This window comes from Corvus moneduloides, chromosome 4 (genome assembly GCF_009650955.1).
Source record: "Corvus moneduloides isolate bCorMon1 chromosome 4, bCorMon1.pri, whole genome shotgun sequence".
NCBI lineage: Eukaryota > Metazoa > Chordata > Aves > Passeriformes > Corvidae > Corvus > Corvus moneduloides.
Window position 1 is genome coordinate 25,586,500 of NC_045479.1, and position 27,477 is coordinate 25,613,976.

At 43.5% G+C, this 27,477-nt stretch overlaps 1 protein-coding gene across 7 annotated transcripts in view; it reads right to left on the bottom strand.

Moving 5' to 3' along the window:
- TCF20 (transcription factor 20) overlaps positions 1 to 27,477 on the bottom strand; it is a 130,104-nt gene that overhangs the window by 50,670 nt on the left and 51,957 nt on the right. For 2 of the 7 annotated variants that reach the window (XM_032105446.1, XM_032105445.1), the window contains exon 1: positions 15,784 to 15,864. The exons of 2 other annotated variants lie outside the window; for them this stretch is intronic. The gene's annotated coding sequence lies outside the window, so the exon portion shown is untranslated. Of the gene's footprint in view, positions 1 to 15,062; positions 15,084 to 15,783; positions 15,865 to 25,680; positions 25,768 to 27,477 lie in introns of those variants that run through there. 3 more of the 7 variants (XM_032105449.1, XM_032105447.1, XM_032105450.1) reach the window with 3 other exon arrangements.

Sequence of the window (27,477 nt, forward strand, 5' to 3'; positions counted from 1 at the left end):
GTTGTAACCTTGGTTCATGCAGCTTGACGTACATCATAATATTACTAGAATCAAAAGGGAACTGTCAAATTGTTAATACTTCAAATTCTGTCCCTCTTCTTCTAGGAATTCAACTTTACTGCTGTTCTAATCTTATATTTTAAGTGTCATAAGAGAGATCTGCTGTTCTGCTGAACTTCCCCTTTTTTAGCATTTTAAAGACTACATATATCACACGAATAACACTTCTATGAATGCCACACTGTGCCAATCTGTCCAGTTCAGACTTATTATGGATAAGCCCCTCCTTTTTCTGTATCATTCCTTTTGATGTTTCATCAGTTTGAAGCTCCAGCCCTATTGGGGTAGGACTAAAATCGGGATACCTAAGGCAAACTGCTTTCTTCCCTTTTTTGTGTGATTTGGCGTTAAGGCAAAAAACATGAGGAGGAAGAAAAGGAAAAAAACCATACATAGAAGAAAGCTATCAAGCTAAAGGTAAGAGAACATCTACTCTAACTGGCAGATGTTAAAAGCAGCTTCTCTAGATAAGCAGTTTGGGGCTCTGCAATCAGCAACATTCACGTGCTATGGAGACTGCATGCACGCCCTGGCTATCACATGCTTGGCATCCATCCTCTTTTCATGAAAGCAACATTTCCATCCTCTCACAGGCTCAGTCTCCCACAGAATCTCAGACTAAATTTTTAAACACAACTTTACCAAAACTTACTTTGCATAGTCTGGACAAGATCTCAGGAAGCCTCTTCTGCATTACATTATACAAAAACTTTAATCTCTGATGATATTCATTCTCTGTAACCCTACCAATAGGCTTGAAAACTGCTACATTTTCAAGCTAATGTATGCTAACAATGCTGGCAAACATTCTTAAGACTTCTTCACTATTAAAAAAGAATAATTTAAATTATATAATGAATAGAAACAGCACAAGATACTGTAAAATGCCCTTAAGAACAGAGACACAGTAAAGGTCAACCAAGGCACAAATTCTTATCCTCCATAATCTCATGTAACCATGTAACATTTATTTAGCCCAGAAGTTATATATGCTAACTCAAAACAGGAAGAACATATTTTTCTTCTTCAGTTTTTTATTTTTTTCAATCTTGGAATTTACCCTGACAAACAAATAAGAAGTTTTCATCAGGACAATACTTGTTTTGAGTATCTCACAAGGAGCCTAACTTGAGTAACATAACCAGCAGAACAGCTGCCAAAGAGAAAAAAGGCATTTCATTAATAACAGGCGTAAAAAAAGATAGGACGTGCTCTGACCGATTACATCACTGATAATTTAAGACGCACAGCACACTTTCTGTCATTAATGTACTAAATACAGAACTATTACAATCACTACTGCAATAGCCTTTCTTAATAGTAACAGCCTTGTAAAGTGCTTAAATATAAGTGCTATGTTCTCAGCAAAACCACCAAGAATAATCCCCTGGACAAGCCTTGTTAATAAAATACATTCAGACAGATAAGGCCTTCAAAGTCTACCCATATCCACATGAAAGAAAGTATTTATTTTATTTTTTACTGGAAGCCTTTAAAGAAAACATTTTCAGCTGGTACATACTCCTCCTCATGCACGAAGCCAAGAGGACAATGCACCAGCTGCCAACTAGAGACTACAACACAATCATACAAACCTCCGTAATGATGGTACACATCCGTAATGCCATCCCCAGCAGAAGGGACAAACTCCTGCCTCCAAAAATGTGCTCTATTAACAGCCACAAATTACACACATTTACAGTACTTTCCAACACACACAATATGCAAAGCCTTCGTCGCTTATTCAAAGGGAAGGTAAGAGTCTGGCACGGCTTTCACTACTCCAGTGTCACACCTACACTCTTGCTACATGTGCACGCAGCTCTCTCAATAAAGCTGCATGACTTTAAAGTATTTATAGCCTGTAGCTGTAGAGCCATCTAAGCATATCCATCTAGACACTGCAGACTACACTCACTAGGCTAAGCAGTTTCACTCTGCTCCAACACATTCATTTCTACCCCAATAGCCCAGTAATCAAAATTTGCCTTCGACCTGGCAGGAACAAAGGAAGCATATGTGTGGCTGATAAAAAACAGCCTCACTTACAGAATCACTGCACAGAAGTTTGAATAAAAGAAGCAATAGGTCCTCTTACCCAAATCTCAGACTTATTTGTGAAACATGTTATTTCAAGCAGTGTATCAATTTACCTTCTTCACATGATCTTATTTTTAAGTATAATGCAGATTTTGTATCTTGTTTAATCATTTGAAACAGCCTTATAGAACTTTTTTAACATAGGAGTTCCTCAAAATATGAAGCTACTGCATTGTGACCTCACTGTGAGCAAGATCATCTAATGCTAGTCAACAGCATGTAAGCACCTTTCAATGGTTCCTGCATGTATATCAGAGTGCCCCCAACCAGTACTGATTAACAGAATTCATCAGTACTCCCACACCAAGATTACTCTGTGAAATGATCTTCTGCAATATACCATGCTAGGCTTTCTTTTAAAGCCACAAAAATCTTTAAAACTCTTTTTGGTCCTGATTATCAAAGACTGGACAAATAACAGGACAGCTGCCCAGATCTTCCCACGTAACACTGATGCCAACACAGTAGTGCATCACTACAGACAGCTCATAACAAGTGAGCTAAAAACCAAAATACAGTGGGGATACGCCTAATTCTTGATGATAAGCCTACAAAGGAGCAAATGAAGCCACCACCAGTTCATTCAATAGGACATAAGTGAGGTCTTTCCACTTCGTTAAATTTTCTTTAGATTTGGGTTGACTACCGCGATCCATCTGTGCAGAGAAGTCTCAGGCAGCAGTCAAATGCAATATATCTTTAGTGCTCTGTCAAAAGCCTCTCACTTCCTAGCATGCTTATCAGGAAAGAAAATACAGTTACAGGCAGGTGACAAACAGTAAGATAATATTTTCCACAGTCCAGAATGTACATAAAAATGTTGGGGGGGGGTTATAGAGTGTCCAGAGTTCTGATTAAAATAGACTTACTTCCTAAATGCTGTGCAAGTAACAGATACATATGTAAGATTGCAGCCATTTCTTGCCACAACTCATACAACATGCAAAAATTACTATTTTTGTCCCCTCCTCATTGTATCTTCTTAAACTAGCAGAGAACACACATAACCAAAACAATCCCAAAAGGCAGAACCTGAGTATGAGCAATTCAGGAGCATATTTTGTAAATAAATAATCCCTGTGCTCAAAATTAAGCCAGATATACTGGAAAAAAGGATTTCCATGTACTGAGTACCATTTCTACTGTTAAGGACAAGTTGCTAACCCTCATTTCTGCAGGTACAGAGTTATTACGTGCACACCTGATCAGTGGCTGGGAATAGACTGACCTTGTTTCAGTTTTGGAGGAACACTGCTGCTTTTAAGAGAAGGCAAATCAGCCACCAATGTCACAAGTAGATGAATTTAAAGATCAAACCCAAGAGTGCATTTAACAAAGTAACAGATATAACTTATTTCTTCTACATTTGATGCCTTTTTAAAAGAAAAGGGAGAATAAGTAAGACTTGCTTTCAACATTAGATGTGGTATAGAAATAAACCAAGACAGTCAGCCCTTCAGTCACCACTTTGTCCAAACAGTAACATTCACTGCTCACTTCTTTCAAAAACTCGTGCTTCTGGTATTATTCACCACCACACTTCTAGAGAAAACTACAGTCAGATCTGGCTCTCACCAAGCCATCATACTATATTCTGTCAAACAAACCTTACTACACCACTCAAAGATGAAACAGGATACAGTTAATTATCACTGAGAGCGCCAGACCCTGTGGAAGTAGCTAAACTGAAGTATCTTGTAAAGCATATAAAAAATCAAATTAAGCCCAGAATACTGCATTAATGGAAACCGAATTTTATAATTTTAAAAAATCACAGCATGTCTTAGAAACACCCATATGTAGTGGTTACACATGCTTAAATTAGCAACACATCTTGCAAATCAGTGGTAATACTGGTCTTGACAAAAAAAACCAAGACACCAAAGCTTAATTTTGTCCTTCCTAGTGAAAACTTTTATCAAAAAATTCCTCAAATGAGCTACAGCTTGGTCAAGTGCATTGTAACTAGCTTCCATCATCTCACAGAGACACTACGCCTTCTTTACCAAAATGTCTGTACAGCTTTTCAGAAAGTCAGTATGTACGAGCTTAAATCCAAACAATTAAGGAAATGGTTCTCACAGAATGGGTGAGGAACAGATGAGCGTGGCAGAAGGAGCACAGTGAGCTTTGTCAGTTGAGAGAGGGGAATGCTCTGGGGATTATTGTGCTAGATAGGATCTACATTCACTTATGTTTCCATATATTTCCTTAAGTGACCACAGAAAAAGCCCAACCACAGTAAGCCTGTGTCAGTGTACCTTCCTATCTCACAGAGGAGATGCAAGCAGACATATTCAGAGCATTCACCTGCTGTAATAAAATCATGTAAACAAACAACAACAAAGAATAATCAAATTTTGCATGTGGCTATTATTTGGCTGCTGCTTTCTTCCCTCACATCCAAAATATTTTTTAAAAACCCACTTGTATAACACCAAATCAGAAATACACAGACCTTTTTGCATTTGCAAGTTTTTCTTACTAAGTGAGCAAAACTAAAATACCATCTCCAGTTTAGCTTTGCACTTTTAGTGAAGTGTACTGTTAAATTCGTATTCCTAAACATGAAGAAAGAAGAAATTTGACAAGAACAACTTCTGTTGTAAGCCAGTATTTAAGTTGTAGTACTATGAAAACATGTATTTCTAGAAATGTAACTAATGATCAAAGTTCAGCAGAATTTTGGCTGGTTGTATATATTTGATTTTATTATTATGCCATTGGTTCTCAGTCTCAATCAACAGCACAGATGCACTTAAATAGCTTTCAAAAATCTACCAAACTCTTGCTAAAAGTTATCCATCTAAAATTTTGACAGACACAGCTATTTTAATAAGAATTTATGCAAATCAGTCAGCTTTCATTTTATGTCAAAGATTAAAACAACAATTTTGGTTTCACATATAGGGTCAGTCTTCTCTAGCCCAGTTTAAGAGGTCCAGCCTCCTCTATGGTGTTAACACAGCCATTCATGAGCAAGTCAGATCAGGGAACTGATACGGTCGAGAAAATTCTGTGAGAGAGAAAAGCCATTTCTGACCTGACAGATCCATTCACTGTATCATTACACAAACATCTGTACCAGCAAAACGGACACAGCAGGAACTGTTTTAAGTGGCCTGGCTACTGAAGGGCACTTGAAATCAGGAGTTCATATTTAAAAGGCTCTTCATCTTTACACAATAGTCAAACTACCCTCCCTAACATGAAAATTAAAATAACACTGAATCCTCAGCTCATCTTCTTTTTCCTCCAAGCTGCAGATCAGCTGACTGCACATCCTAATCCACCTCACTAGTCCTTCAAAAATTCTGGCAACTCGTTACACACCTCTTACTGCAAATTCACCTGTGTCCATACCTCCAATGTCTTCATGCCATTGATACCTGCTTTGGCAATATAGCAAAATCTGCACACTCCAAGAACAACTTCTGACCTACTCCTTCGCAGACATGCAAGGCATGAGGCTCAGCAAAGGCATCACAACTCTCACTAAACCTTCACCTTTCAGTGACAAAACAGTGAAAAGGAGAAGTCAATTATTAATTGCAAGAGGAAAACAGGAAAGTGTGAACAGGGTTGCCAGGTTCTATCTGCCCAAGCTCTCACTTTCTGTGCAAAAATTTATTCAGTATCTAAAATACTCAGAACTATACAGTGGGGAAAAAAACCCCCACCATCCTAACACATTATTTTTAATTAACTTTTATAATTTTTCATACGAAGCAGCAGCCCCAGCCTTGATGACAGGTTGCTAAGATGAATACTTATAAGGGTTATATTACATATTACCAGTAATATGTCTTTCTTTTCTATTCAAAGGAGTCTATACAATTAAATCTTTTTATTCTTTTTTTTTACAATGCCTGGTGCAATAAGCCTGTAACTAAGACTCCTGGGAACACCTCAAGGCAAATGAAGTAAATTGACACAAAATCTCTCTCAGTTATGTGCAAGTATTATCACAATACAGGCTATGCACTGTACACAAGAATTATAACCATTGATTAGGATAAAACCATTGTTGAAGATAATACCACCTATTTACATTATAGGCAATAACATTAAAATCGGGTAGAAATATAACCTTGATCTACTTAAACTAACAAATTAAATAACTACTGATAAATTGCAGAAAAGCTGTACTCAAATTTACACCTTCCAAACCTCTTACAGTTTTTGTTCCTCTAAGGTAAGACAAAAAATTTAGCTTTAATGCTTTCAATTTTCACTAGCCAAGGTTATCATTCTTCCTACGAATTCAGCACTTCAGCCCTCTAAATTAACACAGATTTAAGAGGAATTTGAGTGTGGAAGGTCTGCAAATACTACTGCTATTGCAGACTTTAAAAGAAAACACAGTCAAGGCCATATCACGTTTACTGATAAAAAAAATTAGAGAGCAACCTTATTTTTCCCAAACATAAGAACTGTCTGAACTTCTCTCAAAGTTTTAAAGCACTTGTGAGATTTTTCACACTAGAAGAAAAACAACTTTTCTTTCCCTGACATTTCTCCTTGTCTCCTACAACCTATGTCCTCTAAATACCACTTTGCTCATTTCTCCACACTTCAGATTCCACAGCATCAGCCTCATGTTGAAGCCACAAAATGAAGCAGACCCGTTCTTACAAGTAATCTTTGTCTTCTGAGACTAACAGGGAGTGACTAAGACTACAGCCACACTTACATGGAGACAGGAGAAACAGTTCAGATTAATACAAAATAACTTTATACATTTAAATAATTCAACAAAGATTACTTTAGAGGTAAGACTATTTTAAGGAGGTCCTCCCCCTTCCTATCTACCCATCCCCACCCCTGCAGGTTTTCTTTGAAATTTTCAGACTGGACCAGTTTCTTGAACCACCTCATTATGCATCCCCACTGTAGCTCCAGTAGCACAACCAACAGAGAGATGAGAGAGAGAGAAGGCAGCACACTGCAGTGTTGGAGCAAACAGCTCAGAACTCCTGAGGTTTATACTCAGCCTTGGCCTAAAGCATTTAAATTGGTTCGCTCTCACCAGCACCCCCACTGAGTCAAAACCTTTCAGAAGCAATCCTTGTATGTCAACTTTATGCATATAAAGTGATTAAACTTCTAACACACCTCAGTTAAAAGTCTGAAAAACCCATCTTTTAAACTCAAGCCATTGTAACCAAGAAACTCCACACTTCCAAGTTCTGCTGCACAGCCAAAGGCAGGGAATGTCAACAGCAGTCAGACCACACCACAGGCACAAAATTAACTCTAATGAGCATAAACAGTTCAGAGAAATTAACAACCTACAATTAGAGATCTTCTCACAACTGGGGTTTAGAGCTTTCTCCTTCCCCAGAGGATTTCTGTATCACCACAGTGATAGTGTCAGGAGTGTTTGAAGCTGGAAAGCTGATGGACAAAGCTTCTACTGCATGTATTCCATGTCATATCCTAAAGGATATATCCTTAAGGAAGTCAGCGGTTGAAAGCAAACAGGAGGGATGAATCCAAAACCAGAGAAGAAAAAAAGCCTCTGTAAATACCGATTAGTGGAGGATGACAAAGATACTGCACTCAGAACACAATTTTTGGAAATGCTAGAGTTAACATTTTGAAGTAAGACAGAGGGAGCTTAGATGGTCCACCACTCTGAGAATCAGTCCCACCATTCTCTTAAACTTAAGTTCCCGCACTCCTGCAGTCATTCATTTTGTACACCAGGGAGGAGAGAAAAAACAAAACCAGAAGACTCTACTGTTTCTGTCTCCACCTATCTCCCCTCATGAGGAGGCTAAATAAAGAGGTACAATTAACATAAACCATATATGATGGATTACATATGACAATTTCATAATGCTAATGTAATCCTAGTGTTCTATTACAAGAAAAGAAGGACTAGATCTCTTTTCTCCCCTGCTCTAAAACATCCCAACTTCCCATGCAAAACTGAAGTTTGCTACGCCTTGTTTCAGGTAGTAAGATGGCAACTAAATTACTTTCACCTTTAGAGTTGTTGCTGATTTAATTCTTCTGCTAAACCAACTGAGCAAAAGGACCTTACTCCTCAGCTTATTCCAGAAAGCCAACGCACACATAGAGCCAAAATTCCATGAGTAAACACAGACCACCAAAGTCTTTATAAACATTACAGTTCTGTGGATAAGCAAATAAGTTTATTTCCTAAATCCTCTTCCCATCCACTTTCAGGAGCTCCCTAATGCTGTTTGTCACTGAGCTAAGAGATGTGCTTTCGCTGGTGAGTTTGACCCAAGTTTACAGAAGTTTTCTTTTTCTACCAGCTTTGACGGGGTTTTGACTATGCTGCAAGAGTATACATATAATTAACCTCTTCTCCTCCCCTTGCTATTTTCAGCAGCTCTACTATATATACACCCCCCTTTGGTTTTCCACAAGTTCCACCTTTCAAACATAAAACAAGCTGTATTCTTGCAAGGCAAAAAGACAAGGAAACAAACAAAATGAACACATGACAAGTCAAATTTCTATATCCTAACTGCAGGATATCATTCAAATAAAAATGTACTCGATTGAGCAGTTCTCAAGCAAGAACACAGTTTTGTCTCTGATAACCAGAATACGATACCTAATGTAGAAAAAGTGAAAGACACCAAACGTAGAAAAGTACACAGAACAAAAGGAAAAAAGGCCAGAATGCAAGAATCCCTGCTCTCCAAAGTGAACATGATATTAGCTGAAGTCAGAACTGTAAAGATGCAGAATACCACACTGCAGCGGACCCCCAGCTCATCACCAAAACCAGTGTCCTACCGCAGCTGGCAAACAAATCATTCTGCAGCAGAGCTCTCTTTAGGCATTCTCAGAGTAACACAGGATGAGATGTTTCTCCATTAAAATGCAGTGATTTAGATGGAAGGGGGATAAGGACAGCATGGTTCAGTTTTCTCATGCAAAATAAAAAGCGTCACTTTGGAGCAATTCTCAGTTATGCTCCTGCTACTTCCGCTCTCCAACAGTACAGAAGAGAATCTGCCACTCACTCAGCAATGCCCTGCAATACAAAGGCAATCTGCTACCTCCTTCTGTAATGACTCTGCCCAACTCATTTAATTTACTGCCTGCTGAGTATCTAGTATTATTACACTTATCAAGACCTATCTAGAAGACCAATTTTATGTAGCAATATGCACAAGGTATGGTCAGGATCAAGAACATCAGAAAGTCAGATGTACACATTTCATGCAAAAATGTTGGAGAAGGGAGAGAAACCTCCCCACATGAAGTGAAAGAGGGAAAACTTACAGTGGGCAAACCAAAACTTACACAACATGACAGAACACTGTTGAATTCATTCTTTTTTCCCCTGAATGCAAAAGGGAAAGACATGGTTTATAAAGGCCATGGAGTGCCTTTAGCCTGGAAAAGACCTTTAAGATCATCATATCCAACCGCTCTCATAGAACTGTCAAAGCCACCACAAAACCATGTCCTTAACCACAACATCTACACATCTTTTTAAGTCTCTCTAGGGATTGGTGACTCCGCCACTTCGCTGGGGAACCTGTTCAAATGTTTGACTTCTTCAGGTAAGAAATATTTCTTAACATTGAATCTAAACCTCCCCTGGCACAATTTGAGGACATCTCCTCCTGTCCTATTGCTTGTTACTTGGGAAAAGAGACTGAGCTCTACCTGGCTACAACCTCCTTTCATGCAGTGGAACAAGACGGTCTTCCCTGAACCTCCTTTTCTCCAGGCTAAACAACCCCAGCTCCCCCAGCTGCACCTCCTAAGATTTGTGCTCCAGACCCTTCACCAGCTCCATTGCCCTTCTCTGGACACACTCCAGCCCCTCCATGTCTTTCTCGTAGTGAGGGGCTCAAAATTGAACACAGGATTCAAGGTGCCTCACAGGTGTACAGGGGCTGGCCACACCGTATCTGATAGGAGTCAGGTTGCCACTGGCCTTCTTGGCCACCTGGACACACACTGGCTCATGTTCAGCTGCTGTTTACCCGCACCCCCAGGCCCTTTTCCACTGGGCTGCTTTCCAGCCACTCTGCCCCCAGCCCGCAGCACTGCATGATGCTTTTGTGACCCAAGTGCAGGACCTAGCACTTGGCCTTGTTGAACCTCATAGCACTGGCCTTGGCCCATCAACCCAGTCTGACCAGATCCCTCTGCAGAGCCTTCCTACACTCCACCTGATCAACATTCCTGCCCAACTTGGTCTCATCTGCAAACTGACTGAGGGTGCACTCAATCCCCTCACCAAGATCATCAATAAAGGCATTTAACAGGATTGGCTCCAGCACAGAGGCCTGGGGAACACCACTCGTCTCCAGCCACCAGCTGGATGCAACTCCATTCCTCACCACTCTGAGATTGGCCATTCAGCCAGCTTTCCACCCAGCACACAGGGCACCCATGTAGGCCATGAGCAGCCAGCTTCTCCAGAAGAATGCTGGGGGAAAACACTATCAAAAGCTTTACTAAAGTCCAGCTAGACAACATCCACAGCCTTTCCCTCACTCACTAAGCAGGTTACCTAGTCACAGAAGGAGACCATGTTGATCAAGTAGGACCTGACTTTCCTAAATGCATGCTGACTAGGCCTGGTTGTCCCATATGTGCCACGTGATGGCACTTAAAATCTGTTCCATGATGTTCCTTGGCACAAAGATCAGGCTGACAGGCCTATGATCCCCAGATCCTCCTTCCAGCCCTTCTTGTAGATGGCCATCATGTTTGCCAACTTCCAGTCATCTGGGACCTCCCCAGCTAGCCAAGACTGCTGACGGAAAGCGGTTCAGTGAGCACTTCTGCCAACTCCATCAGTACCCTCGAGTGGATCCTATCTATCGCCACAGACCTGCGTGTGTCTAAGTGGTCTAGCAAATCCCTGAACATTTTCCCTTGGATTACAGGAGCTTCATTCTTCTCCCCATCCTTGTCTTCCAGCTCTGGGGACTGGATACCCAGAGAATAACTGGTTTTACTATTAAAGACTGAGGCAAAAAAAGCATTAAGTGTCTCAACCTTTCCCTCATCATTTGTCACTTGGTTTCCCCCACATATCCAATAAAGGATTCTCCTTGACCCTCCTTCTGTTGCTAATGCATGTTACAGAAACATTTTTATTGCCTTTTACAGTAGCAGCCAGATTAAGCTCTAGTTGGGTTTTGGCCCTTCTAATTTTCTTTCCGTGTAACCTCACAACATCCTTGTAATCCTCCTGAGTTGACTGCCCCTTAGTTTCAAAGACTGTCTCTTTTAATTTTCCCTAAGCTCCAGCCAAAGTTCTCTGTTCAGACAGACCAGTCTCCTTCCCTGCTGGCTCATCTTTCAGCATATGGTGGCAGCCTGCTCCTGCACTCTTAATATTTCCTTCTTGAAGGATGTCCACCTTCCTGGACTCTTCTGCCCTTCAGGAATGCCTTCCAAGGGATTCTGTCAACCAGGCTCCTCAACATGCCAGAGGCTCTGTGCTCTAGAAGTCTGCGGTGGCAGTTCTGCTGACTCCCCTCCTTACTTCCCCAAGAACTGAAAACTATCATTGCACGATCACTGTGTCCAGGACGACCTCCCACCATCATATCACCCACCAGTCCTTCTCTGTTCACAAACCACAGGTCCAGCAGGTGCCTTCCCTAGTTTTTTCCCTCATCATTTGTGTCAGGGGACACACACTCCAGGAACCTCCTAGACTGTTTCTGCCCCGCTGTTTTGTATTTCCAGCAGACAACATAATGTTAATCATGCAGCATTCACTACATTTATCATATAACCATTTACATGAATTAAAAAAAATCACACATAGCATTCCCACTATTCTAGAACATCCAGAAAACACTTGAACAAATCAAATTTCATGGAAACTCAAGTGTATCCAGGCATCTGACCAAAGGTAACAGCAAACTGCAGATAGTGAATCGAAGGCTGATTAACAACATTTCATTATGGTGTATGAAGGTTTATTCCTATTTTGGCAAGTATGACAGCACATATTTTTCTTTCAGCTAATAAGTTTCAGGTATGTTTTTCAGTCATTATTGATGCCGTACATAGACACAAGCCATTCAGTCAGCTTTGCTAATACCAAGTCTTTAGATCAGTTAAAACTTATTAACAAGATACTTTGCAGCACATAATTTTACAGGGAAAGTGATCTGAACAATACTTCCAATAAACTGTACTAAAGCTTCCAGCATAGTAGCTCCCTATACAACTTCTAGCTAAGAACTGAGCTCTTATCAGAGCTCATCAGAGGGTTCTATTTAGGATTTGCAATTTACCAGCAATTAGATGACTGAGTTCATACTAGTAAAATACTACAAAATAAATCATCATATTCCAGCACAGAACATGCAATGAATTCCATACACACTATTGGTATGAACATAGGCAAGCTGTGTGCTTGCAATGAAGAACTAGTTCATACTAGTAAAATACTACAAAATAAATCATCATATTCCAGCACAGAACATGCAATGAATTCCATACACACTATTGGTATGAACATAGGCAAGCTGTGTGCTTGCAATGAAGTGTTTCCTTATACTGCTTTAAGTCTGTAAGTTTAATCTGAGTATCCTTTAAAATGTAGCAAACAGGTTAATAACACCCTATTTCTTCAGCTGAAGATTAAGGAAGCTTCTTCTGACAATAAAAAAAGTCTCCTTTACAACTAAGACACAAATAAGTTCTCTTTCATTTAAATAACCTTCACTACTTATTTATGCATTTTAGGAACAGATTTACTCCTTTAATAAAAATTCACTTCAAATTATTTTTATGAAGCATTAATAACAAAGAAAACGAACAACAACAAAATCAAAATTCCTGATCTCCTATCAAAGTCACTAACAATGAAGCTGCTCCTACTGCTTTCTTATAGAAAACCATGATTAACCTGCCCCAGGCTGCAAAGGTATATGAAAGTATACATTTCAGCAAAAATCCATGTTTCATCAATCCCAAAACCTCTGAAAACTGACTTACGGGTCAAAATCCAAACTGTGTCAAAACCCACACAACTCTATTAGAAAGGATGCTATCCAACTTTAAGTAGTCTGAAGAATACCAAGCCAGCAAAAAGGTCCAAAAACTTCCTCCTAGACATTTAAACCTAATAATATAAAATCTAAAAGCTATCCCAAAACAACAAGATTTAAAAGAGCAGAACAGAAAAGGAGTATTTTTAATATAAAAGGTGTTGTCATACTTTCACTCAAACGGCATAGGAACTTGCTTGTTAACCAGAATACACAATATGCATTTAATGTACCACCAATTCACAGAAATGAGGAATGACTATCTTCCTCTCCTCATAGCATTAACAAAGTTTAAGAGACAGATGACTGAGCTAATAAGTATCTTTTCCCTTCTTTTAATAGGAATTCTCTCTGCAGTATACTAATGCAACTGACTTTTTAAATGCCAATGGAACCTAAGATTAAGATTAAATAATACAGTTTCAAACATCTCAAAGTGAACTATCATGGAACCCTATTTAAAGATGTGGATTTAAGGAAAAAAAATTTAACAAACCAAAAGCATTTCAGCCAAATGAAAACTCAAATAACAGTACTATAAATTACTTATCACATACACTTAACCAAATGCACTTGGTTATGTAATACATATCGATAAGCCTCAAAAAACAAGCTTATCTGACAAAAAAAAAGAAGTCTAGAAGATGTGTAAAAGCAATCAGCTCTTCTTGAATTGAGTTCAGCCAATGTGCTACAAACCTAACCCAGAAGCTGCTGCATCTCCATCATCCAGTCACTTTACTGTTCTAAAAATCTGAGTAGAGGTGATCCAACAGCTCCATGCACATCTATTGGTCAGGAAGCATGCTAAAAATCATACTCTCCAAAGAATTACCCATGCATACAGCAACAGATGGCAACAAGTGACACAGACATGAATAGCTTTCGAAATGCTAACCTAAACACAGAAAGCTCTGAAACTCAATCCCCTCACAGTTGTACCTCTTATTTTTCATTTATTTTCAAAGGAGGACTTTAAAAAGTTTGAACGGTACAGAAAACAATGCTGCAATTTAATCAAACTGCCTGCCCTTTTAATGAACGAAAAGACAGTATACACAAGAAATAAAGGATTCTGGTGCTGCCAAATCTACCTACAGAGACAATCACTTGTTGATTCACACACAAATGTGCTCTTATTTTCAGGTTAATAACAGAGCCCCAATACCATTAAGCAGTTCTGATACATAGGTTAGAACACTTATGTTACATAACTTTCTCTTATTCCTTCCCTCAAGGCAGGGAAAAAATAACTTCCAACTGCAGCCCTAAACACAACTTCCAGCAAGGTAAGCACCATGAACAAAAGACAAACTGATCCTCACAGCAGCCCAAACACATTATATCCTGATTATCTCTGCAGACAAGCAAAGGCTACGCTGAGCCTCCAAAAAGCAGAAAGGCACTACAAACCCCAAGTATTCCCAGCACAGCCCGTCCACCTACTACAATTTGAGCACAGGGTGCATCCATCTTCTCCAACAATTTTAGCCGTTTATATCTTCAACGAGAACACCAATCCCTACAAAAACTTCACAATTCTTGCAAAAAAAATTCTTCCGGGACAGGAAAACAGGTGGGCACCCCCATCACGCAGGATGAGGGCCTCTTTGAACACACGTAAACAAACACTTATTTCTTTAAAGAAAAAAAAAAAAAAAAGAGGGGGGGGGGAGGTGAGGGGAGAAGGTTAAACTTCCCAGGAGCCCTTTCACAAGGCCCCCTCATACCCAGCGCCCGCCCTCCAACTCACGGATGAGACCCTCACATCCCCTCCCACACGTCCAGGCGACCTCGGCTTCCCCCGCCAAGAGCTCGCACTCCCTCCCCAGGCCTCCCACACACACCGACAGAGCCCGGGCGAGCGCAACCGCCCCTTACCTGAGACCGACCCCCCTCCCCCCCCCCACCCCCGCCGCCGTGCCCGGCGCCCTCCGCCGCGGCGGGCGGGGCGGGGGCGGCTCAGCGGCGGGGGCGGCTCAGCAGCGGGGGCGGCGGGGCCGGGGGGCGGGCGGGGGCGCGGGGGCGTCCGGTTCCATCCTCCTCCCCTCACTCACACCTCACACACACACACACACACACACAGGAAATAACACGGGGTCACCTGACCCCCGGCAGCCAATGGCGGCGGGCGGTAGTGGAGCCAGCGCGCGCGCCAGCGGGAACGGCGGCGCGAGGCGGCGGGTCCCGGCCGGGCGAGGGAGGGATGGATGGAGGGGAGGGGGAGCGGCGCGTGCGCGCGCGCCCCCGTGTGCAGGGACGTGCCTCCGCACGCGCGCACGCGGACGGGGTGGGGGCGCGTGAGGGAGCCACCGCCCCTCCCACCACCACGCGCCCGCTTAAAGGAGCCGCGCGCCGCCCCCCCCCCCCCCCCACGCCCGCTCCATCCCGCGCTCTCGGAGCACGTGGGTGAGGCGCGCCCGCTGCGCGTGCCACACAACCCCGCCCCTGAGGGGGGCACTGGGACCCCCGGAGGGGCGCCGGGCCCCCCTCCGCCCCTCCGGGGAGGCACCGGGGCAGCTCACATTTCCCTCTCCTTGTAAATCAATACCGCCCCTCTCCACCCGTCCCCCCCCCAAGACATTTTAAGAACCGGCTTTACTCCGTTTGGCCACTTGTCCCCGCCCGGCCTCCCCGCCAGGCAAGGTGCGGACACCGACGGCCGAGCCCTGACAGGGCCGGGATGCCCCTCCACCGGCCGGAGCTCTGGAGCACACCTCGAGACGGCAGTCGGGCCGTAGGCCGGGGCTGGGCGGGCCCCGAATCGGAGGTGCCTCAGCGGAGGCGCGGGGAGCTCAGGAAACAACATGGAGGCGGCGGTGCCCGGGCTCTCCTGCCCCCGCAGCCCCCGCCCGGCGGGATCAGCACCGGCCATGCCCGGGATCTCCTGCCCCCGCAGCCCGCCTGCCCGCCAGCCCAGAGCCGCTCGGGCCCTCAGAAGTGGCACTGCCAGCTCTCCGAGTCCCCACTGGCCTCGCATTTGGGAGTCCGGTGTGTCTAGTTGCACTTCTGTGCTGCAGAGACAATTAAGCTTTTTTCAGATTATTCACTAGTTTTTGGGTTTGAGAGCGAGAGGGCAAGGAGACTGGTGCAGGGGGCAGCTGTAGAGCAGGCATGCAGTGCCTGTCAAATCATCACCACCTTCATTTAAGCCCGTATGCCAGCAAAGGAAGCTCTATATGACATTACAGTTTCCTCCATCTGCCACTCAGAACACTTCACGTGAAAACGCAGTAGGGCTGGCAGTCTGCAAAGCTCTTAAGTGCTGGGCAGAGAAAGCTCAAGCATCATTTAAAACTTGCTTTGCCAGGAACTTTACTGAGCAGATATGACACTTTCAATAACTGCCCTGTTTCCCAAGCTTTGTTTCACAGATCCTCAGCAAGCTGTATTCCAAAAGAAGGCCTCTGCTCAGAGCTCATCCAAAAGGCAATGAACTGCTGAGAAGGACTGTGTTGTAAGCACAGCCAGTTGACAACTTCACTGATGGCTCCTCCACAGGTGACTTGCTTTTTATGAAAAATAAATACAAACCACCACATCTCATACCGTGCATTATCTGTCAAAAATAATTTGGAGGCTGGCTGAAATTCCATCTAGATAAGACTAAAATGATGCCAGTAGTCTGAGGAAAACAACCAGAGCAGACAACAATTACATGCGCTTCTACCATTTGTCTTTCAAGTTAACAATTTGTGGGTGTTAGGGACTCCCCAGCTGCTGGTCAGGAAACTGTGCACCTGGAGCATCCAGGAAAGACTTGCCTGCTCCTCTGCTCACTTGTCTTGGGACTTGAGAGGCACTGGCTCCTTTCTGACGCAAGTCTACTGCTGTGATCTATGCCTTATCTCCTTCAGATGAGAATACCGTGATGCGCTCCGCATCAGCTCCCTGGAAATTGCAGCTGGAGCACACAGGCGCTGCCTTATCGCCTGCTCTCCTCGGCACTGGCTGCCCATTCACAGGTGGTGTTTCAGCCATGGTGCTGCTCACAGGAGGTGGGTGGAGGTCATCGCTTCCTTCGCCTGGAGAAGAGGCTCTGACAGCACATTCACCGTGACAAACCGCGAGGTTGCTCTAGTCAGAAACAGCCTTAATCTTGTTGACTGCCACGGCATGCTAAGAGCTTGGTTAGAGCAGCATTCCCCCGGGGATCCGGGACTGTGATAAAAGCTGTAATGGGGTGGGGGAACTTGATAAGGTTTTTATAATTTGATTTTCCATTATCTGTTTTCTGATTTTGAAGTGCAGCATCAATTGAGGTCAATCCTTTATGTAGGTTTATAAGGTAGGAGTGCTTAGAGCACTCTAACTTAAGTTAAACTTACCTTAAGGTAAAACCCTTTGGTATATATAAATACATAAGAGCACAGCTTATCTAGATAAGCTTGTTATATCAAGGTATTTTTTACCTAATGTCTAAAATGAAGTTGCAGCATAAATAGCAAAAGTTTTGTAAAATACTCAAACAGGCGCTATAAAAATACAAGGACAGCAACCATTCACAAGTCAAACATTTCTCAAAGCACCAAAAGTAAGTGAATTCACAGAGTTAAATATCTGGATCTCTAGTCTGCTGCAGAGCAGCATTTCCCATCTCTGTTACGACTACTTTATAGGTGTTACAAGGCAAATAGAACAGGAGTTGCTTTTTAAAATATTTTAAAGTTTGAAAACTATATGGCTGGTTTTAAAGGATGAACTGAAGTTTTAAAAGAGCTCATGCTATAAATACAGGCAATTGTCACACCATCGTCAGCTGTTGCATTACAGTAGGCATCACTGGTAATACACGAGGTCAATATAAGTGCAGAATGTAAACAAAGTTATCAAAACTGTATTAGTTAAATATCATGCAAGTAGAGATGCCGTATCGTTTGCAGCTTTCCAAGTGATATATCAGGCTTCAATGTACAACCCCACCGAGCTTAATGGATAATTCAATTCTCCCAGAAACTAATTTTTGGCCGTCTGCAGACTCCGGATGAAAAAACACTCTCATTAGTACACCTTGTTCACATCACCAAGTTTTCCTTTGCCACTGAACATTTCATTTTCTGTCCAGAAGAAAGAAATTCAACCTTCTGACGTGGCAATTCAGTGACATCTACCTACTTGACCACCATCAGTTACACAAAAAAAATTGTTATAAATAAAACATTTCTAGGACTAATGAAGACAGTAACCCCATCATGCTACTAGGGCTACAATCCCATACACACAATCAGGGTGGGAATCTAACACCCATGCAAGCCTTTCTACTTCAGGGTAAAGTCATCAGTTGCATCTATACGCTCTTACCCTTCAATTCTGAAAAGAAGAAAAAAACCCCAGGGATTTAAGGCCAAAAATGGTTATGAACAAAAAACCCCCAAAAAACATAGAGGATCAATTTTACAATCAACACAACGAACTAAACAGGTTTGAATGTAAATTTCCAGCAAATACATTCCATCATCTAAGAGTAAGAGCTATAAATTCAACAGATATGCTACACCACAGCCATAATAAAGATTGAAGTCTTTGCTTTTAGTGCAAAAAAACCAGCTCAGTCATAATTGTACAGAGCCACTATGGTACTACCACAACAGAAACTTTCCAAATCCTCCCCATTTCCTCCCTGAAATCCTCCCTGCCATCTCCTAATCAAAATGCTTTTGACGATAGAGGCACAAATAAGGCAGGAAAATGGCCTCAAGACTTGGCACCCTCCTCTACGATGGATGGGAGATTCTGAGCAGAATACAGCCCCCTGAGTAGCCCTCCAGGTGAGTGCCACTGCTCCCACCAGTGCTGCTGTCATTACACACATGCAAGCAATGCTGCCTCTTACTGCACATGAACTCTGCAATGGCTAAAGCAAATGTTTTTCCCTGTTATGCCTTAATGTAAGGCTTACCTTGCACATCCCTTTCCCCTCTCTCACAGATCCCAGTGAAAAAAGGTCCTTCTGACCCCAAGAGGACTGACAAATGGAGATGGAGAGTCTCCTTCTGTCTTTGAGGTCACCACTTCTGATCTAGCCGTAATTCAGTAATTACTCAGTTCATGTGGCTCTCCAGAAGCATACATTAGCAGCGTGGAGGGGGAACAAAAGGATGACACCATTCCTGACCTCAACCACCTCTCATCTTCACACACCCTCTGAGCTCCCTCTGCCTGGAAGGGGGGAGGGCAGTAAGTGATGCAGGATGGGGGATCAAGAACAAATCTGCAGGTAACATATGCTGGAAAGGCTCCAAGCACCCCAGTGTTCATTAGAGGAAACATGATTTCTGAATGCAGCTGGTGGGGTCCTCTGAGAGGTTTCTTCTTTACAAAAGGTTTCATTGCTGATACAGCACTAGGAAGGTGAAGCCTCCACAGTCAGGCATGCAGATTTCTCACAGACATGGCACCCGTCCCCTCAAAGTATTACCCTTATCCTAATCTTTTCCCCTGTTACACAATTTCATGTCATGCACAGGCTCACCACTGCACTTTTACAGCTTTCATCTAGAGGCTCTTAGATGCTATGGGAATGGGCATTAGTGACTACTTTGAAGATAGATAATACAAAACATGACAGCAAGATTGGGCACCTACAGGTCACGCAACTGGGGACTGAAACTTATATTCACGGTGGGACACCTACATCTTTAAGCGAGTGTAAAGCAAGGGCAGCTCACCTGTTTCTCCAAGAAAGACATCAGCACGGCTGCATTCATTAATATTTCCTACCTCTCTTCCTACCTAGCCCCAGGATTCCCCATACCTTCCTCCTATTTCTTTTACACTTAAGTTCAGATAAAACATGTTACATCTGACCCTACACAAGGGAGAAGCCGTATCAGACGTCTCCCAAGGAACTGCAGCAAAGACAGGGAGGGCTCTCATTAATTCGCTGATATTTAACTTTTCCCCTGGAGATTACCAAAGGATCTGTGCTTGCTGGAAAATATTTTGGACAAGCACAGATTCTCAGCATACTGATTGTCAGGTCTTGGGTGCATCACTTGGAAGCTGTTCTCCTCCAGACACTGGGAGTGTTTCCATAAGCCATAGTGTTAAGTCCTACACCCCTTCCAGCAACAGAACAACAACTGGATTGAAAGACTTTGGAGCATCTCAAAGGAAGGAAAATGATAAAGCAGCCGAAGGTAGGTAGCGTGAATCATAGCAGTAGAAAAAATTAAAACACTGCAACACTTCTGCCTTTTCATCTTCCCGTTACAAAGAGCTGATTCATGAAAATAAGATCTTTGTACCTTAAGACCTCCTCTGCTTCTTTTGCTTCTTCCTTTTGCTTCCTGCCAAAAAGCTGCTTCTGGCAGAATAGAATTAGTTGCTGTGAAAGTGATTGTGATGCTGCAGACAAAAGAATCTGAGTCCAGCAGAAAAAGCGAGAAACAACAGAAGCTGAACTTTTGAGGAAAAGCCAATCACATTTCCATGCAGATGCCCAGAGTAATAAAGGTGGAAATTAAAACAGAAAGCCATACAAATAAGATTCTCCAGCAAGACTGTCTCCAACAAGGTAGAAGAGACCATCAATAAATCTTCATTATCTGAATTGCTAAGCATATCTAAATAAAAGTAGAAATTCAAATATTAGAACTTGTCTTTTTAAATGATCTTACATAAAATCAACTCTGCCTTGCCTGGACATGTTTTACAGAAAGGGATTTTTTTTTCTCTCTCTTACTTCTGCTAGCCCTTTACAGAGGTTTCATTTGCTGGGGTGGCTTTTTCTGCCTGCGGGGAAGTGGGAATTTCTGGGCTTAACAAGCTTAAATCCCCATGACATATAGTTCCAAATTTTAGAGGCAACTAAGGTTTTGATTCTTACTTTGCTCCCTGTTGGCTTCCTCCCTGATGTATGCAGTAGCTGTTGAATCTCAGCTGTGCCAACAGGAGAGGAAAAAAAAGGTCCCTGAAGGAACAGCGTTAGTTCTTCCAGTCACCTTGTTGCTATCGCGCTCCAGAATTCCAAGCACATGAAACAGCATTGAAGAAGAGCTTGCAGCAGCAAGAGGCCAAAGCAGAAAGCATCAGACTGGACCAAAACCAACAGAGTCTTCCATATTCATCTGGTAAGAAGTCTGTACTTGTATTGGGTAGTAGAAACCTAAGGGTCCACTAGAGATAGACATTGCATGAAATCTCATTAACTTCTTGCCATAGAAATCAACTTCTGTGCCTCTTTTTTGTTACATATAGTGATGTTCTCTGGTCCTGATTCATCTGAGAGATTGGTTTATTAAAAATATTTTTTAAGTTCCTCCACAGTTTACTTATATATCTCCTCTTGCTAACAAAACATGAGGGGAAAAAAAACTACTTCAAACACAACCACTTTAATTACTTTGTATCTTGCCACTCATTAAATTTTATCCAGTGCTCAAACACTCTAATTCTACATTTCAAAAGATATTAATGTCTTATTTTAGTGCCCTGCATTACTTTAAAGTTGCGCTCAAATCCAAATCAGGATAGGGCACATGAGAACATACAGAACTTACAACTTTGAATGCAACATTTTCCACTATTTATGAACACTACTGACACATCTGGGGATGGGGAAAAGTAGCGTATTTTCATTCACATTACCTAACCCAAGTGATGAAAATGCTTTAAAAGCTGTTAGGTAACAGACACAAAGACACAACTGTCCTCAGTTAAGAAAATCAGCCTTCAATTTTGTAAAGGCTCAACAAATCTATCCTTAGAGAGTCCAAGCCATGTAGTAAAATCTTAATTAACTCGGTTTTGTTTCAAGATATGAGGGACTCTTCCAGTTGCCTACTTAAGTTCAGGTTCAAACTAACAAAAACTCTGCTTACATATCATGGCTTTCATCATTCCTCTTGAAATTATTATCTTCTGCAGATGGGAATCCTGCTGGCACTCACATTTGTCCTGAGAGATGATTAGGAGTGAAGGTCTCCCATTTAACTTCTGTAAATGTGCTGTGAGTAATTAGACCTAAACAAAATACTGTCAGTTCCATCAGGGCTCTGAAAATAAGGTCAGCACTTCTTAGGACAGCAGAAGCAAGAACAGATACCTCAGCAAGCACAGTTCATGTCGACCTACCGACTCAGTAAGTCTCCACTGGTTTTAGCAAGTTCAGGAAATAGCTCCAACTTCCAAATAAGAAAACGAGCTATCCCAACCCTGACAGTTTCAATGAGAACAGCAGCATTGGGCAGAGGGGGGCTGCAGTGCTCAAGGTCATCCCCTGACAACCCTGGCTGAACCCAGGTTTAATGATGAGACACTGGTTACTGGTCACTGGTGGAGAGAAAGCATTTAACCGGGGTGGAATTTCACATTCCCTGGGGTACCTGTCCACAGCTCAAGGATCCCCTCATGAGGGCCAAGCCTTTTCACAGCAGGGAGCATAATGTGAGAAAAAAAATGAACACTCTTCTCCGAAAGCAACAACTCTTACAGTGCGATTCATTCCACAGGCTAAAGATCATGGTGTCAGCTTACGCCCAATATTGATGAAAAAGGGTAGTCCCCCTATTTATAATCAGCTAGCATTATCTCATCTCGAGAAACAGTAAGTCAGCAGCTAGCCTCAGGTGATAAGTAGGGGGTTTCCTTAACAGTCCTCTTCATTGGAACACAAGTTTAGTTGAAAAAAAAAAAAAAAGACAAGAGAAAAGCAGTTGTGGTTATAAGAAAGGGAATATCTTAACAGAAACGGGCTGGTGGGGGTGGGGTGGGAACTAATTAACGCTTGCAGCTCGTTCCCCTTCCCCACTGCCTGGAAATTCTTTTCTGATACACACATTGCCTGCTTAGGGCTTTTTGAGAGACCCTTGCGCATCCTCAGTGATTACTTCCCCTACTCAGGAAGATGGACTGTCCTTTACCCTAAATGCTTTTATCCTCTTGATGAGGTCTCTTACCCAGCTGGATCCTGCTTCCTTCTCCCACTGCAATCTCTGAGCCTGAGAGAAGACACCTGGGGACCTTCCACTTTCCTTAAGAAAGAGATTTAATCCTTTTATATCCTAGCATGGGGCTGAAGTGATGTACACCTCCCCCCAACTGAACACCTACAGTTACAATCCTGGGCAATGGATGTCCCCAGCTGAAGAAAAATCAAAGGAAAGGGTTTTCTCCACTGTTTTCTGCTCTTTTAAAAGCAGGTGTAGATAAAGAACTGAGGAAAGCCCCATAAGGGACAATCCTGCCATACCCAGACAAAATAATGAGGCATAGAATCTCTTCTGTACCTAGTCTTAGCTAAATCACATCCCCCATGTCCTCTGCCCTCAGTTTCACAGGGTGCATTCACTCATTGCCCCCCACCTCCCAGACTCACACGCAGTGTCTGGTCCCACTTGGTCACCACCACTTCTGCTGTCCCTAGGGCCAGAGGTCCAAAGGAGGATGCCTCAATGGTTCTTTTGACTTAATCCTCCAAGGGGGCTGTGGGGTGATTCTAGGCTTCACTTCCCAGGCAACCCAGGCAGTGACTCAGACAAGCCAACAGACAGTACTCTGCACAGACAACGGTTTTTATCTTCAAAGTGCTTTACAAACTTACAAATCCTTACTTTCCCTCTGAGAGAAAAAAGAAGGAAAAAAAATCCCTAAACATCACCATTGTGATGGAACAGAGATGCAAAAAAGCCTAAAAGTTGTTTCATGTTGGAGCAGAGGCAGAGGAGTCCTGCGGTGCAGCAGTGCTTTGGGTTTGGGGTTGTTTGTGGCTTTTTTGGCTTTTACACCAAAGACCTGGATTCAAATCCTGTTTCACATCACTCCAGTAGGACAGAGGCTCTTAAGCTGTGGCCAACAGGTCCCTTCCCTAAGGGCCGTGGATCTGGGGCTCTGAGAAGCAGGCGGCAGTACATGGGTGTCTTCCAAGAATCCACTTGCCTGTTCAGACTGCAAAAGTGCTGCACAATTAATTATACATCTGTGCTACAAAAGATCAGCTCTGTAACTGCAGGGGGTGCTATTCATCAGCCTTGAAACATATTGGCAGAGGACAGCCAGGGTCCAGTAGTTGAAATAAAGAAATAAATAACTACAAAAGCAGGATGTGCTCTGGGTCTTTAGCAGTGAAGTGCAGCAGCAGGACCCAAGTGACCTGGGAGCGGAGAGAAGCCTGGCCCTGCAGACAGTCAGGACACGGTGCTTTTCTCAGGAGCTTCACGAACCAGAGCAGCAGAGAAGCCACCGGTCATCGGGGTGATCAGGGTGAGATGCGTAGGCAGAGCCATGGCAGCAAGGAGCCTGCCTGACACCTGCATGCCCTTCTCGTTTCTCAGCCCTCCCCTTTAATGGAGGCAACAAAACATCACATTCCCAGCAGTGAGAATCCAGTCCAAAGTGGCTTCACCAAAGGGCAAATTCAGAAGGACCCCCTTTCACTCATCCCTTTCTTTTGAAGCCCTCCTTTCCTGTAGCAGGCATTTAGCAAGTACAAATACACCACAACATTAGGCATCCTTCCACTGTCACTCTCCACTATCCTTCCTCCTCCAGACACGCACACTAACACAAAATGACGGCTTCCTCAACAGACTGAATGAGCAAAGCCCTCGCGCTGGTCCTTAATTGTCTGTGCTTTACTCTGTTGCTCCAGTCATATTATATCACAAAACTCAAAGCAGCCCACCCACTGCCCCCGTCTTTGTCCAAAATCTCAAGTGAACAGTAAATTGGACACAGGAAAAAAAAAAAAATTACCAAAGAAGGGAGGGGCAAGCTAACCCCCCACCTCCCCCCCCCCACCCCGCCGTTTTCCTCCTCCCCTTTTTTTTTTTTTTAATTTTTTTTAGGTTGCTCTTTGCTGGTGCACCCACATTGCTATTGTGCAGCTGTCAGTTAAAAAAACAACAACAGTCACCAACCCCCCCCCATGAAGATATTAAAGAAGAAATCGTATCTCACAGCCCTTGAGAATGTGACCCTGAGGCCTTGCCCCTCTCCCTCATGATGTACCCACATATCACGGGGGAATGGCAGGCCCCCTCCCCATCCACCCCCGTGCTACTCTGAGCCTGCAAAGCAAGAAAAAAAAACCACATCCAAAACCAAAACAAAATTTAAAAAAAAATTAAAAATCATCAACGAGAGATACAGGGGGAAGAAAAGGGGGGGAGCCAACCCCCCCCCCCCCCCCCCGTATATGCATAAACCCCATAACCCATTTATGTCGGTCTCGAAGGAGCCAGACTGCAGCGAGCAGCCAACAGCTGGGGCCTTTGAAAAGGGACAAGGCGAGCGGCTCCCCGTGCCCAGCCACGCCGGGCTCCGGCTGCCCCCGCCGCCCCCAGCCCTCACCGCCCGCCCCCAGCCCCCCACCCCGCCGCGGGCACCCCGGGTGGGCACAGCGGCGTCGCGGGGGCGGGTGACACGCACAGGGCGCCGCAGACACACGGCCGCCACCGCCGCCGCCGCGCGTGGTCGGCGAGAGCTGGCCTCTGCAGGGCAATTTTCCACTCTCAACTTTCAGGGAGAGGGAGAGAGAGATAAAGCCCATTTACTGTACCTTTCTGGCATCTTTCTCAGCTTTCCCTGCTGCTTCTCCCCACCCCCTTCCGATTTATCTCAGCTACTGGTTTTATAAACCGAGAGGGTGGAGGGGGGGGGGAGGGAAGAGGAGGGGGCTTTTTTTCTCTTCTCTCAGCCCCGTCTGCACCTTCTGCTTGAGCCCGCCGGTGAAGTCACAAGACCGAGTCTCTGACATCACACAGAGCCCACAAACGCCGGATTGTGACTTCACTGCAGGGTAGAACAGGGAGGAATAGGAGAGGGGAGGGGAAAAGGCTCTTATTCAAACACATATCTGCAGTAGTAACAAAGGGAACTCAGGAAATGGCTGGCCAAGAAAATGGCTTTTTTTTTTTATAAATCATACTCCCTTTTTTGTTGTGGGTTTTTTGGGGTTTTTTTTGTGGTTTTTCTTCACAAATAAACTTTGTGACCACGGTGGAAATACCTTTTAAAAGTGGCCTGGTCAGGACAGACAGCGAGTGCCAGTCCAGGCGCCATCCTCCAGCGCAGCACAGGCACCAGCAGCCCTTCTGGGACAGATCCACCTGCCATGGCCCCTCTGGACCTGCCGGGACTGGAACAGGATGAGGTGCTAGGGTGAAAATCAAGGGGTGGCAGTGGCCACAGGAGAGGTTCTGGGGGGGCACGGCAGGAGGAGGATTGCAGGGTAAGGATGGAAACAGGCAGATGCTGTGGGCTGTGCCTGAGACACACGGAAGGCAGCACTGAGAGCCACCAGGCAAGCAGGGCCACACAGAATGAACAAAACTCCATGGCAGAGGTCTGGGAGCTGTGGGCTGGGCAAAGGTAAGGTTAATCAGTGGGCACTTGGGTTTTTTTCCCCACACCTGAGGATCCGAAACCACTACTATAATACAATTCGAGTAAAAGTGGTCAGAGTAAAGGTAACAGAGTTATATGTAAGGCCCAAGCAAGGCAATAGGGAAAAGAAGGAAGTTTTTGATTCCCTAGTGTATTTTTAGGTTTTAGGTGCCCTGGGGAGGGGAAGACAGACTGGGGTAGATGAAAGAAAGGCCAGGAGACTTTGATGTACTCCCAATACAAGGCAATGCTCAGATGTTGCTCTGGGAGCAAAAGCTGATGATACAAGACTTCTGTAGTCATTTCTGAAATGAAGCCTAGAAGAAAAAAAAGGCTTATTAAGTAGCTATTGGCTTAATGTGACCTGGAAAGTTGTAAGATTTGGGGCTTTTTTTGTTTATTCAGCTGATGCTTTTTTTTAACATAAATTCCTCAAAATTTAACACAACCTCAAACATGTCAGTAAATAAGCTCAAAAAAAAAAATCTGTTATTTGTGTTTAAAATGAATTTTTTTTTTCACCTTTTGAAGCAAGACAGCTCAAACACTTACACTCCGCTTATCGTGCCTGAAGGCCAGGAATTCAGAGGAATAAGTCAAGGGCACAGCCACAGCCAAGTGAAATTAAAAAAAAAAAAAAAAAAAAATTTTAAAAATTAAACTGCGCTAATTGCAGACATTATATTTATGAAGTTATTGGAACTGCAGAGCCAAAAGGAAGACAGCTTGTGATCCTCACAGTGTGTCCACTCCTCTCTCCAACCTCCATCCCTGCCCTCATCAAGACCTACAAAGCAATTCCCATCGCCGTGTCGACCTGGAAGGGAGGAGAAAACAGCACTACCATCGTAGCCTGCCCTTTCCGCAACCTGCCAGTGCGGCAGGAGGGAAATCTGTATGTGGAGCGAGCGAGAAGCGAGGAGGAAGCAATCCAGATCCCTGCCATGAACCAGCTGGCAAGTACATTCCC